The sequence below is a fragment of the Nematolebias whitei genome, chromosome 7 (genome assembly GCF_014905685.2).
Source record: "Nematolebias whitei isolate Nwh7 chromosome 7, NemWhi1, whole genome shotgun sequence".
NCBI classification, from domain to species: Eukaryota; Metazoa; Chordata; class Actinopteri; order Cyprinodontiformes; family Rivulidae; genus Nematolebias; species Nematolebias whitei.
This window is the reverse complement of record NC_056504.1, coordinates 26,865,608-26,878,280: the sequence shown is the minus strand read 5'-3', so window position 1 is coordinate 26,878,280 and position 12,673 is coordinate 26,865,608.

The window sequence follows — 12,673 nt, the reverse complement described above, 5'->3', positions numbered from 1 at the left end:
CGTCCGTCCGTCCGTCCGTCCGTCCGTCCGTCCGTCCGTACGTCCGTACGTCCGTCCGTCCGTCCGTACGTACGTCCGTCCGTCCGTACGTCCGTCCGTACGTACGTACGTCCGTCCGTACGTACGTCCGTCCGTCCGTACGTACGTACGTACGTACGTACGTACGACATCTACTATACATCTATACATTAAAATAAACAAAACTGCAAGATAAATCTAAAACAAACAACAAAAATGTCAAAGTTTTAGGATCTTTTCTCTGTCTATAGTCCATCTTCTATGACAAAAGTGAATGAAAACCTTGTCCTCATAATGAAAATAAATTTCGGCAGGATTTATCATTTGGAAACGTGAAATCTCTGTTCCATGCCTAATGGAAAAAAGATACTAGGGTAACTGCTTCTGAATGGCTTCATTTATCTGGTTAAAATGCAAAGAAATCATTCTAAACCAGCAGAAAATAAAAAAAGACAGTTTTTGCTACCAAATCTGCATCTAGTTTCTAAACATAAAACGTCGTTCTGGACCTGATTATTAGAGCGTTTGAGGAGTAAATGGGTGAGAATAACAGCTAAGCTCAAATAGAAGCAGAGGAAAATGTCCGTCTCATCCCCTCAGTCAGTTTTTTTTACTGCTTGTGTAAAGCTGACAGATATCCAGCTCTACGTCTTCACTCAGCCATGCACACTTGCCCTCCCATTTCCCTGCTGAGGGGTCAGCTCTCTGCATGTCTGTAGCAAAGCTTTCACTACAGCTGCATCTTTAGCCACTCTGAGCTAACAGCAGGTAGACCCACTGCTGCCTCTGTTTGAAAGGCTGCATTTCATCGCTTCTCTTTAACTCTTTATACCGAAGAGTGCTTCTTGAAAGTGAAGCCATTTCTCTCAAGTACTTCAAGAAATTATGCTAAATCTTTGACAGCATTTAATGACATTTATTGTTTGTATAAATCAGTGTGCACTGGTGTGAGTCAATAAATTATATCTTGTTTGTATGTAATTTATTACCATTTTTATAGTTTTATTTTTATATAAATGCTGATTCAGCATTCGTCCCTGTATTTTCCAATTAATAGTTTCCTTGTATACCTTGAGCTGCGCTCATATATCACATCATTTAGCTTGATCAGAAATGGTGCGTTATGACTTTTAGTGTTTGTAGCTTTTATACATTTAAATAATTAACTTTAATTACAAAATATATTCCCACATACATTGATGTTTTTAGCTCCTCAGAAAACATTGTCCTTCAGTGCGCGTTCTCTACTTTTACTTTTACTTTGTTAGCTACTGTCTTGCTAATATTAGCTTTTTATCTACTGATTACCGATACATACATTTAGCTCTTAGCTACTATTGAGCTATTTTTGCTTTTAACTACAATTCTGTTCATTTGACCTTTTACCTTCAGTTTTATCTTTAAACTACAGTTTTGATTATGTTAGCTTTTATATAGTGTATTGTTTTGCTACATTTAGCTTTTAACTAGTGTTTTGCTCATTTTTACCTATAACCTCTGTTTGGATCATTTAAACTTTTAGCTACAGTTTTTTTTTTTTACCGTTTAGTTTTCAGCTACATTTTAGCTTATTTTAGCTTCTAGTGGGGGAGTGGTGGCGCAGAGTTTAGGGGTCGCCACAGTGAACTTAGTCACACGAAGACTTGGCAGTTATTTTTATGCCGGATGCCCTTCCTGAGTCACGCAACCACAGACCACGGAGCTACCACAGCCCTCTGTGTGGAGCAGAGAGCTGCCATCTAGGACACCCGGATGAGCAGATGGTGGGGGTTAAGGGCCTTGCTCAAGGGCCCAGAGTGGGACAAATGAGGGTGGGGGCAGGTGTGGGTGATTCACCTACCCCACCCACATTTTGATGTTGTCGGTACCGGGACTTGAACTGGCGATCTTCCGATCACAGGCCCATCTTCTAACCTCTGCACCACTACTCCCCACAAACTACAGCTCCTGATTTGTTCCTGAGGCATTTCCTGGTAGTTAATCAACTTCTGTGTACCTTATTGTAAAGTGTTACCAACTTTTCATGTTGGGTTGGTTTATAAACCACGTGAATTAAGACATTTTTTGGATTAAAAATTCCGATCCAGAATAAATTGCATTGCTACTGACAACCTGTGTAAGTCAAATGCATTACATTAGGATAAAGCATAGTCTGTATCCAGTCATGTATAAAGTTGTAAAAACATCTATTTTGATGTTCCTGAGATGCTGATTTATGCTGAACTGAAGGCAAGCTTCTTAATTTGATTAACTTTAATGAAAACTTACTTTCCGGTCTCACGCTTTCTCCTCTGCTAAGTTGGCTGATTATGTGGGAGGTACATGGCACCAAACTATGTAATCAAAAATGCCAATTGTGACAACATGAATTCTAGCAGTTAAAAAAAATTCATACATGCACAAACAGTCTTGAACAGATACTGACATGTGAAGGAAGACAAACAACTTAGTGACACAAACCCTGCATGCATAAAAACGTTGCGCTCTAGTGTGAGCGTTTACTGTACGAGCAGCCTCCGTGCAACTTGCACATTGAGCATTTCGTTCGTGAGTCACCGCTGTCTTCAGCCCGAGGCTCAGCACCCAGCTAACTGAAGGAGGGAACTCATGCTTTATTTTAGTCCCTCTAATATGCCGTGAAGACATCATTATCCCCAGCATGCTCTATTCCAGATCTTGGATTGTTCAAAATGCCACAGAAGACGAGGATGACATAAACAGTTTCACCCTCGCCGCCATCATAGAGATCATTAGATGTGAAATTTAGCGTGAATCATTAAACGCGGCTTTTGTTATTGCCAACCTAAGCGGTTTGTGGATGGGCGCACCGTCCTTGGATGGATGTTATCTTTTATGTCATGCACACACCAGCGCTGCCCACAGGGAAGAGGTGAGCTTGCAAGGAACTTGGCTGATTGAGGGCACAGGGCACACACAGCTCTGTGCACTAAGACAGTCGCCTGTGAATACTAAGGATGGCTCACAAGAGACTTTTGTTAGCTTCAGCTCACTTCTAGGAGAAGCATAAATGGCTCACAGTGTGTGAGATCCTTCACTTCTGCCATCAACATGTTTTAATATTGCTATTATTTATTTTACCATGAACCTTATTTCACCAAGCTCCAGAGCAGGAACATTTATAACTTGTTTTTAAAGTCTTTTTTTACACTTGCATACTCAGTAAAACATGTTTCCACAATTAGTAATATTTTTTACTCAAGTATCTAAACACCAGTTCAGATTTGCACAACTACAATGTCAACCTGACACTTTTTGAAAAACACGACACAGACATGATGTCACTTCCTGGATATTTCCAAGCGCTGCCACACCTGTAAACCAGATGTGCAAACATGTACAGGTATGTACTTAAGTGAAAACACCCTAGTCAGGTAAATCCACCATTACCCTCAACACTAGCTCCCCTCAGGGCTGTGTGTTGAGCCCCCTCCTGTTCACTCTGCTCACATATGACTGTGCACCACATTCAGGCTGTCATATTATAAAATTTGCAGACGATACAGCGTTGGTTGGCTGCATCACAAGCAATGATGAGTCCTACTACAGGCACCAGGTGGAACACCTGGAGAGCTGGTGCAAGAAGAACCTCCACATTAATGTGAAGAAGACAAAGGAGATGGTCTTGGATTTCAGAAGGAGCACCCCCCCCCCCCCCCCCAGCCCGAACAATGGAAGATCTGCGATGGAAGTGGTCTCCAGCTACAAGTACTTGGGTGTGCACCTGAATGACAACCTCAGCTGGGGCAGCAACACTTCCAGCCTGATCAAGAAAGCTCATCAGAGACTCTACTTCCTCAGGTGGCTGAGGTGAGCTGGACTGAGAAGCTCAGTCCTCACCTCCTACAGGTGTGCAGTGGAGAGCATCCTGTGCTCCAGCATCCACGTGTGGCATGGAGACTGCACAGCTGCAGAAAGAAAAGCTTTGCAGAGAGTCTGTTGGAGTCAGTCTCCACACCATCACTGATATCTACACCTCCAGATGCAGGAAGAGAGCCACCTGCATCATGAAAGACCCCACTCATTCAACACACACACTTTTTGCCCCACTCCCCTCAGGAAGGAGATTAAGGAGCATTGAGTGTAGAACCACTAGATTGAGGAACAGCTTCTACCCTGAAGCTGTTAGACTCATGAATCTCTAACCAGAAAAATCACTGTAATGACACTTTAATTGGTGTGACTTGTCTGTGCTGCTGATTATCCATGCTGCTGATTTCTTGCCTTTAAGCTGCTATATTCATACCCATCTGCTCACTACAGACGCATGTTCAGGTTGCTGTTTAATACATACACCATATTATTTTACATTATTACCGTTTATCTTCTATCTTAGATCCTTGTATACTGTTTATTTTTATGCTTTATATTTTGGATATTTTTGGATGTAACTGGGATCTTGGGTACGCAATTTCATTCTACCTCATGTACGACATGTGATGCGAGTGACATTAAAGAACCTTGACCCTTGAACCTTGAAATCACCATATTGATGCTGTAACTGTGCAGGGGTGGATTTGGCACAATGAGGTTTATCCCATAATACCTTGCAAATCAGGACATATCCTGTGATGCTGATAAAATCTTTTGACCAGATCCAGCTGGGCGAAACATCCAGCTCACCTCAGCCGCCTGAGGAAGTAGTCTCTGATGAGCTTTCTTGATCAGGCTGGTGGTGTTGTTGCCCCAGCTGAGGTTGTCATTCGGGTGCTCACCCAAAACGATGATTCTTAGTGGTGATTTTTTTTAAGATCCCCTCCTCCTTTATAAATATTTTATTTATTATTTTTGATTTGTTTTAAACTATTTCATAAAAAAAAAAATCTTGTCTGTTTTAATTTTGTCTTTGAACTAGCTGTCTTTGACTGGGCTGTGCTTATGGTGTGAGAAGTTAAAAAAAAATGTCAGATTAAAAAACAAAATGCAATGGTAGATGGACTGTACTTATATAGCGCCTTTCTATCTTATTTCAAGTTACTCAAAGCACTTTACACTACAATCTGTGCCTCATTTACCCATTCATACAGCACTCTACTAGATCTCTACAAAGCTAATTGAACAAATCATTCTAAAGAGACTAATCAGTACTTTAGATCACATTCATACACTGATAGGACACACATCAGAGGCTGTGGGGGGTTCAGTGTCTTACCCAGGGACACTTCGACATGTGACTGCTGGTGGATTCAAACCCCCAACTCTCGCATTGGAGGACGACTGCTCTAACCACTCAGCCACAGCCGCCCCATCGCAATCAAAATGGTAATAGTACAACACTCGGGCCTCAAATCTTCTTCCTCTTTCGGCTGCTCCTTTCCTCATGGGTTGCCACAGTGAACTGGCTTGACTATTGTTTTTACACTGGATGCCCTTCCTGACACAACCACAGACCATCGAGCTACCAGAGCCCTCTGTGTGGAGCAGAAAGCTGCTATCTAGGGAGCCCGGGGAAGCAGATTGGGGTAAAGGGCCAAGAGTTGGGCAAATCAGGGTGGAGGCAGGTGTGGGTGTTTCACCATTCTCACCCACATTTTTGACGTTGTTGGTCCGGAGAGTTGAATCAGTGACTTTCCGATCATAGACCCACCTTCTCTAACCTCTGCACCACCACTCCCCCTGCCAACACTCAGCCTTCAAATGGATAAATTAATATAAAATATGAATACAAAAAATTTTTTTGACACAAAGCTGCAGCTCAGATAGAATTAACAAAGAGCTCCAGGTTTCACTCTGACTGGATTTGTATAAACGTTTGTTTTGTGCAATAATCAGTAATGTGTGTTTTTATAAAGACTGCCATTTTGTTCCAAACAGAGAGAAGACTTCCCTATCAGTCTTGTAAAACATCACAGATAGCGTCGGCTTCAACCCACCTATCTGAAACTTTGAATGTTCAGGGTAGTCGATCACTTTGGGCCTTTGAGGTGGTAATTTTGCAGATTGGGCTTGGTTTCAGAGTTTAAAGTTCAAACTCTGATCCTGGAACCATTCCTGAGAAGTCTACAAAGGTTGAGTCAGGTCCTCTGGACGGATTCTTTGTTGAAACATTTTGTCCTTTATCCCAAAGACTTCTTCAGTCTGAGGAGCATTGAGCAAACTCAGCCTTATAAGCTTTTGTGCCTTTTAACTAAAGTAGTTTGTGTCTTAAGAACTTCCAGACTCACATAAAGTGTTACTAGTTTTTATTTTGGGATGTGTAGATGGTAATAAAAATAGTATTACATCTAAAATTCTTATAAACTGTTCATGCAAGTTCCCTAATGGTCAAGACTACCATTCATTATTTATGTTAAATAAAACAAGTTTAACAGTAACATTGGTCTTCTGTCTCCCCCCCCCCCATTCCCCCCCCCCCCCCCCCACACACACACACACACTCTGTTACACACACTGAGGTAGCAAAGGAGAAATCCCAGCTCTCCCTGCTTTAAAATGGAGCAGGCACCCAGTGCATCAGTAACCTGATTACCCCAGCTGTCAGTCTGGATAAGGCCGGGCTTTGGGATCCTCCTGTCCTCTGATCCTCACTTCAAGATAAAACCAGTCCTCCTGGAGATGGGACACAGCCTCAGAACAGGACAGACACCGACAAACAACAGAAAAAGAAACAGCAAGGATTATAAACATCAGCTGGTAAGAAAACACAGTCATGGTGATTTTATTTTGTGAGTTTGTTTCTTATCTCTTACTTATTCTGCGTCGTGGTGTTTCTTGGAGTCGTACCGGTGCACGTTAATGATTCTGCAACAGATTTTTGGGCTTCTTAGTACAACAAACCCTGTTTCAGTTGTTTAATCTCACCCTTATTGTGAAGAGGCTGTGTCATTCCAATTAGTGTTTCTCAGGTTATGTTGTCTGCTGTATGCTTATTTTAAAGCTATAACTACTTCAGTAAACTTTCAGATGTTACAGCTTTGAAATTTGTTTTTTGTAACTTTGATACTTTTTGAATTTTTTAACTTTATTTCCATGATTTTTCATAGAAACAAGCCTTTTTAAACCACTGAGCAACTCTGTGAATTCTACTTCAGCATAACTGTTGTATTTTTACTGCAGTTATTAGCAACCGTTTTACTGGTTTTAGCTATTGTTTAGCTATTGTTTAGCTAATGTGAACTTTTAGTTACTATTTTGCTAGTTTAGCTAGCGAGAACTATATCTATTTTGCTGGAAATATTAGTTTTTATCCATCGTTTTGCAGATGTGAGCTTTTATTTACTGTTTGGCTAGTTTTAGCTATTAGCTACTGTTTTGCTAATTGAGGCTTTTTTCTGTTGTTTTGCTGGATTTAATTCAATTAAATTCAGGCTTTAGCTTTTAGATACATTTCTGCTTATTTTAACTTTTAGCTACCATTTTGCTAGTTTGAGCTTTAAGCTACAGTATTGCCTGTTTTAGGTATTAGCTATTGTTTTGCTGGTTTTGACTTTTTTGTAGCTAGTTTTAGCTTTTAGGAATTGTTCTGATTATCTATTAGACAATGTTCTGCTGATTTAAGCATATAGCTACTATTCTGTTAATTTCAACCAATTTCAGCCGTCGGCATGCAGTCTTTTGTTAATTTTTCTAGTTTACTTTTTGCTATTTCTCAGGGTTATATCTTTAGGCTTTGCATGGCCACACCAGATACTTGACTTCACAGAGAAACTGTAGGAGCGTTAGAAGAAAGCAGCCAGCTGCTGAGGGAAGGGCCACAGGATACATCTAGTGGGTGGTCCTTAGTTATTGTGCTGTTTAGTGCGTCTCCGTTATATGATGTCTTTCCCTCAAAACAAGAGAACTTTGAAATAGTTTGTGTCAGTGGAGAGACTCTCAGAGCCAACAGTGCTTATAGTTTACTAACCTGTGTCTTTCAGTCCAACGTCTGACTGTCTGAAGAAGTTTAAAATTTTTGGATCACTTCTGGAACTTTACAGGAAACTGACGACCACTGAGGTGCAACGTGCAGCTCCAAAACAATGGCAGCGAGTGTTCTGGATCCCGGTTCCATCAAGGAGAACCGGAATCCAAAAGCTGACATGCAGGATTTGGGCAAAGTTTCAACTGCATCAGCAACACCACTCAAAGTGAGACCTGCAGACCTGGGACTGACTCGAAGCCTGTCAAAGTCGGACTCCGACCTGTTGGCATCCCCGAGCGGGGAGGAGGACCAAGTTTTGGCAAACCGCAGTGGATCTGTGCTTAACTGCAGGTCTGGGCAGCCGTCCATGGAGCGCATGCCTTCCTTTGCATCTGAGTGGGATGAGGTAATATCACAGCTCCAGGGATGGCATATAAAAGGGAATGGCACTGTGGTGTGTGTTAATGTCCTGAAGAGAAAGTGTGATACGGAGTGTGAATGAATGGGGGGAAATAGTGAGAGTGATGAGATAAAGGTGTCAGGAAAATAAAAATGGGAGCAGCACATTTGAGAAAAGAAGGAAGGAAGGGGAGGAGAGGGGAACGTGGGGGTAGAAGCATGATCAGGAGTCCAGCAGAAGCATTGATAGAGTAACTTTACCCAGACTGTCGGCAGAGAATGCCTGCAGGCGAGAGCTTGAATGCATGAATGGCTTGATCACTTGCACCGACCTCCCTGTAGCAGCCCTGGCATCCAAGACTAATTGGGCTTGTGCTGTCATTCCACATCCATTCAGTACATGTCTCGGGGGCCGACCCACGCTTCCACTGTCTCCTCCTGCTCTCTTCTGGCTCCTTTGCTCCGTCTTTCGCCATCTACTTTTCAGCCCACTGTTAGAAATCCTTTACCACCCCTCCACTCATATCCCTAAAAGCCTCAAACTTTGGAACATCGGCCCTTCTCTAAAACACTGCAAAGACCCTGAAAGAACATTTTTTTATTATATTATATATTTGATCTTGTAATTATCTGTAATTTAAGTTTATTCTTTGTGCACTTTGTTGTTAGATACTGTACACATATAGAATTCAGCTGGACCAAAAATTAAAAGCTGACACTATTACCACATGCACACGATACTGTACTAATCTAGTTGAAGAAAATTGTGATTTAGACAACCAGAGGTAGAGTTTGTACAGGAACCCAGACTGGACAAACCAAACATAAAGTCTAAATTCATATTTTACTATTTTTCTTATTTTTTTTTAGTCACAACAATAATTTCTACAAGCTTGGAAGATGTCATACAAATGGGTTGCCTTCATTTACAGAAGACAAAGTCCATCTTCTGGTTTAGTTATTGAACAACTCTGTTATGCTTATTTTGTTAACAAAAATCATAGTTTGCATTATTAACGATTGACAAAATATTACAACCTTTCTGGAAATTGCAGCCGAGATTGGTCTGTAAGGTTTCTGTGTATTTTACATCACATGATCAGTACAAGTTTCAAAATTAGACCACAAAACAGTAAACCTCTATGATCTATTCAGTTCAGTTTATTTATATAGTAATAACAATTTATAGAAAATAAAAACAGATTATTGACAGCAATAAGTACATGCACTCACGAGTGTAGAGAGAATAAAAACAGCAGCAGAGGGACGAAATGTTCAGTTTGTCCTCCAGCAGTCTAAGACTATAGCAGCAGAACTAAAGGATAGCTGAGAAAACCCAAGCCAACCGTAACTATAGGATTTATCAAAAAGGAAAATCTTAAACATATACCTAAAAATGTCAGGGTGGACGATAAATGGAAGCTGGTTTCACAAAAACGAAGTCCAGTTGTTGAAAACTCACAAAATTCTACTAAACTCATTCTCTAAGCTCTAGGAACCAAAAGTAAACCTGAAGTTCTCTGTTAGGACAGTATGAAACAAGAAGGTCTTTAATAAAAGATGGAGCTTGATTGATAAGAGCTTTTGATGTTAGAAGTAAACTATAATATATTCTGAATTTGACCAGGATCCAAAAAACTTATCAGAACTCTGACAACAGTATTTTGGATCAAATTAAACTTTTTTTTTTAAATTCAGAAAAACATCCAGAAGTGATAAATGCATGCAAAAAGTTTGGTAATATTGCACAAGTGGAAGAAGGCCATCTTGGCAACATTTAAAAAACAATTATTTATGAAATACTGTTTGGAAAATAGGGCAGCACGGTGGCGCAACTGGTAGAGCTGCTGCCTCTCAGCGAGCAGGCCCCTGGTTCAAACCCCGGTCCAGGGGCCCTCTGGGTGGAGTTTGCATGTTCTCTCCGTGCATGCGTGGGTTTTCTCCGGGTACTCCGGTTTCCTCCCACAGACCAAAAACATGCATGTTAGGCTGATTGGTAACTCTAAATTGTCCCTAGGTGTGAGTGAGAGAGTGAATGGTTGTTTGTCTCGTTTGTCTCTATGTGGCCCTGTGATGGACTTGCGACCTGTCCAGGGTGTACCCCGCCCCTCGCACAGTGATTGCTGGACATGGGCACCAGCGACCCCTGTAACCCAAAATGGAATAAACGGGTAAAGATAATGGATGGATGGATGGATAGTTCTATTTTGTATAGGCTTCGCCCTTTAAGAGCTGTCGCTGGTGGGTTTATCCCGTCATGCAAAGCATCGTACTGAAAAAATTTAGTCCACGCCCACCTGTTGTGTGGGCCCCACCCGGTCCGTATAAATTACGTTAAGAGCGGGTAATTGGCTACCAGTTTTTCTTCAGCAAGCACTGTCAGAAGAACGAAGAAGAAAAGTTGTCCAGCTTGACCGGCACAACCTTCTTTTTTTTTTTTAAATGAACCCAACAATGAACAAAGGTCTCAATGGATGACAGCAATGCCACACAAAGTGGAGCCCCTCACTGCAGACTTCATTTATTTTTATATGCCTCAAATTCAAAATACATTTTTTCTTATAAAATAGACAGTTTTGCCATTAAATTATATCAAGCTGAATTTTATTAAGAAATAAATGGTCCCAAATCAGGTTGTCCTCACTGGAGCACAGCTCATTTCATAAAGACAGTCATCATTTGCACAAAGATTACACTCTGTAATAAAGTGCAGCCATGTGCATCCCCTCAAAATCTTTTAAAGTTTGAACTTCCCTTTTGGTTTGTGTGTCTTCGCATGCCCTTCATCTGCCCTCTGCTCCACCCCTCTGCTCTTTGACTCAGACTGTTTGTTCAGGCTGTTCCGGGTGGGGTGTCCTGTTCTCCACAGCATCCTGTTTTGCAGCAGTTTCATAGTCTTTCCTCTTTTTCTCCACTTTTTTTAAGATGTTTGTTTGGGTTTGTGATATAGGGGTATTGGTATGTGAAAACAAACAGTGACTGCAGCACTTCAAAAAGTATTTAGACAATTAAAAAAAAATATTATTTTACTTTCATTAGAAGAAAAATATTTCACAACAGAACATGCAACATTATCATTAAAACATATAGTGTTACGGTGTAAAAGGCAATTTAAACCCAATAGAGATCACCGTCATGGTATTTTATAACTTATGACTTGCGTGTAGGTTTGTTTGAACACAGATGGACACAAAATTAAAGCCTTCCATAGCTGTGGTAAAGATTTATTCATCGTCCAGGGAGTGAAATTGTCACCTGATGTACAACCGAGCACAAATAAATGGACATTAATGTTTTTTTTCTGTATTGTTTCTTTTCATTTTTCACCTGAATCCTTCAATTTATATCCAAGGTCATATTCACACATAAAAACAGCACAATTAGGATGGAGAAGTACAAATTCAGTTCAGTTCAGTTCAATTCAGTTGATTTATATAGCACCAAGTCACAACAGAAGTCATCTCAGGGCACTGAACAGAAACATTCACATTCATCATAAATGCCAATTAGTAAAGTTATCTATCTAAGAAAGCCAGCAGATGTGTTGAGTCTTCATGTCATCACAGTTTCTCATCCTGAGCAAGAACAAAGGCAACAGTGGAAAGGAAAAACTCCCTCATAATAGGAAGAAACCTCCAGCAGAACCAGGCTCAGAACAAGTGGTCATCTGCTTCGACCGGCTGGGTTTGAGAAGACAGGAAAGAGAAAGGAACACAGAATGTCAGGTCCAGTATGACAGGTCCAGAATAGATGCAAGCAGGTGAACAGGTCCTCACTATAGGAAAGATAAAAAATTTTAAAATAAACACAGGCTAACAAAGAAACAATTACAAATACAACTTATTCATTTGTATTCATTAGTAACTATTTATTAAGTGAAATTAGGTCAATTTATTCTCCAGCAGTCTAAGCTTTTAGCAGCTTAACTAAGAGATAGGTCCAGAAACCCAAGCTGATTTATCAAAAAGGAAAGACTTGGGCCTAGTCTTCAAACTGGATAATGTGTCAGCCTTATGGACAGAAATTGGAAGTTGGTTCCACAAGAGAGGAGCCTGATAACTGAAAGATCTTCCTCCCATTCTGGTTTTGGAAACTCTAGGATCCACAAGTACACCTGCAGTCTGAGAGTGAAGTGCTCTGTTAGGAATATATGGAACAATAAGATCTCAAATGTAAGATGGAGCTAGGTTGTTGAGAGCTTTGTAGGTTAAAGTAAGATTTTGAATTCAATTCTGAATTTGACAGGGTGCCAATGGAGAGAAACTAAAACTGGAGAGATATGATCTCTTCAATCAACTCATTTAAACTCTGGCAGCAGCATTTTGGATCAACTGAAGACTTTAAATAAGTTTTTCAATATTTATAGTTTATATATATATATATATATATATATATATA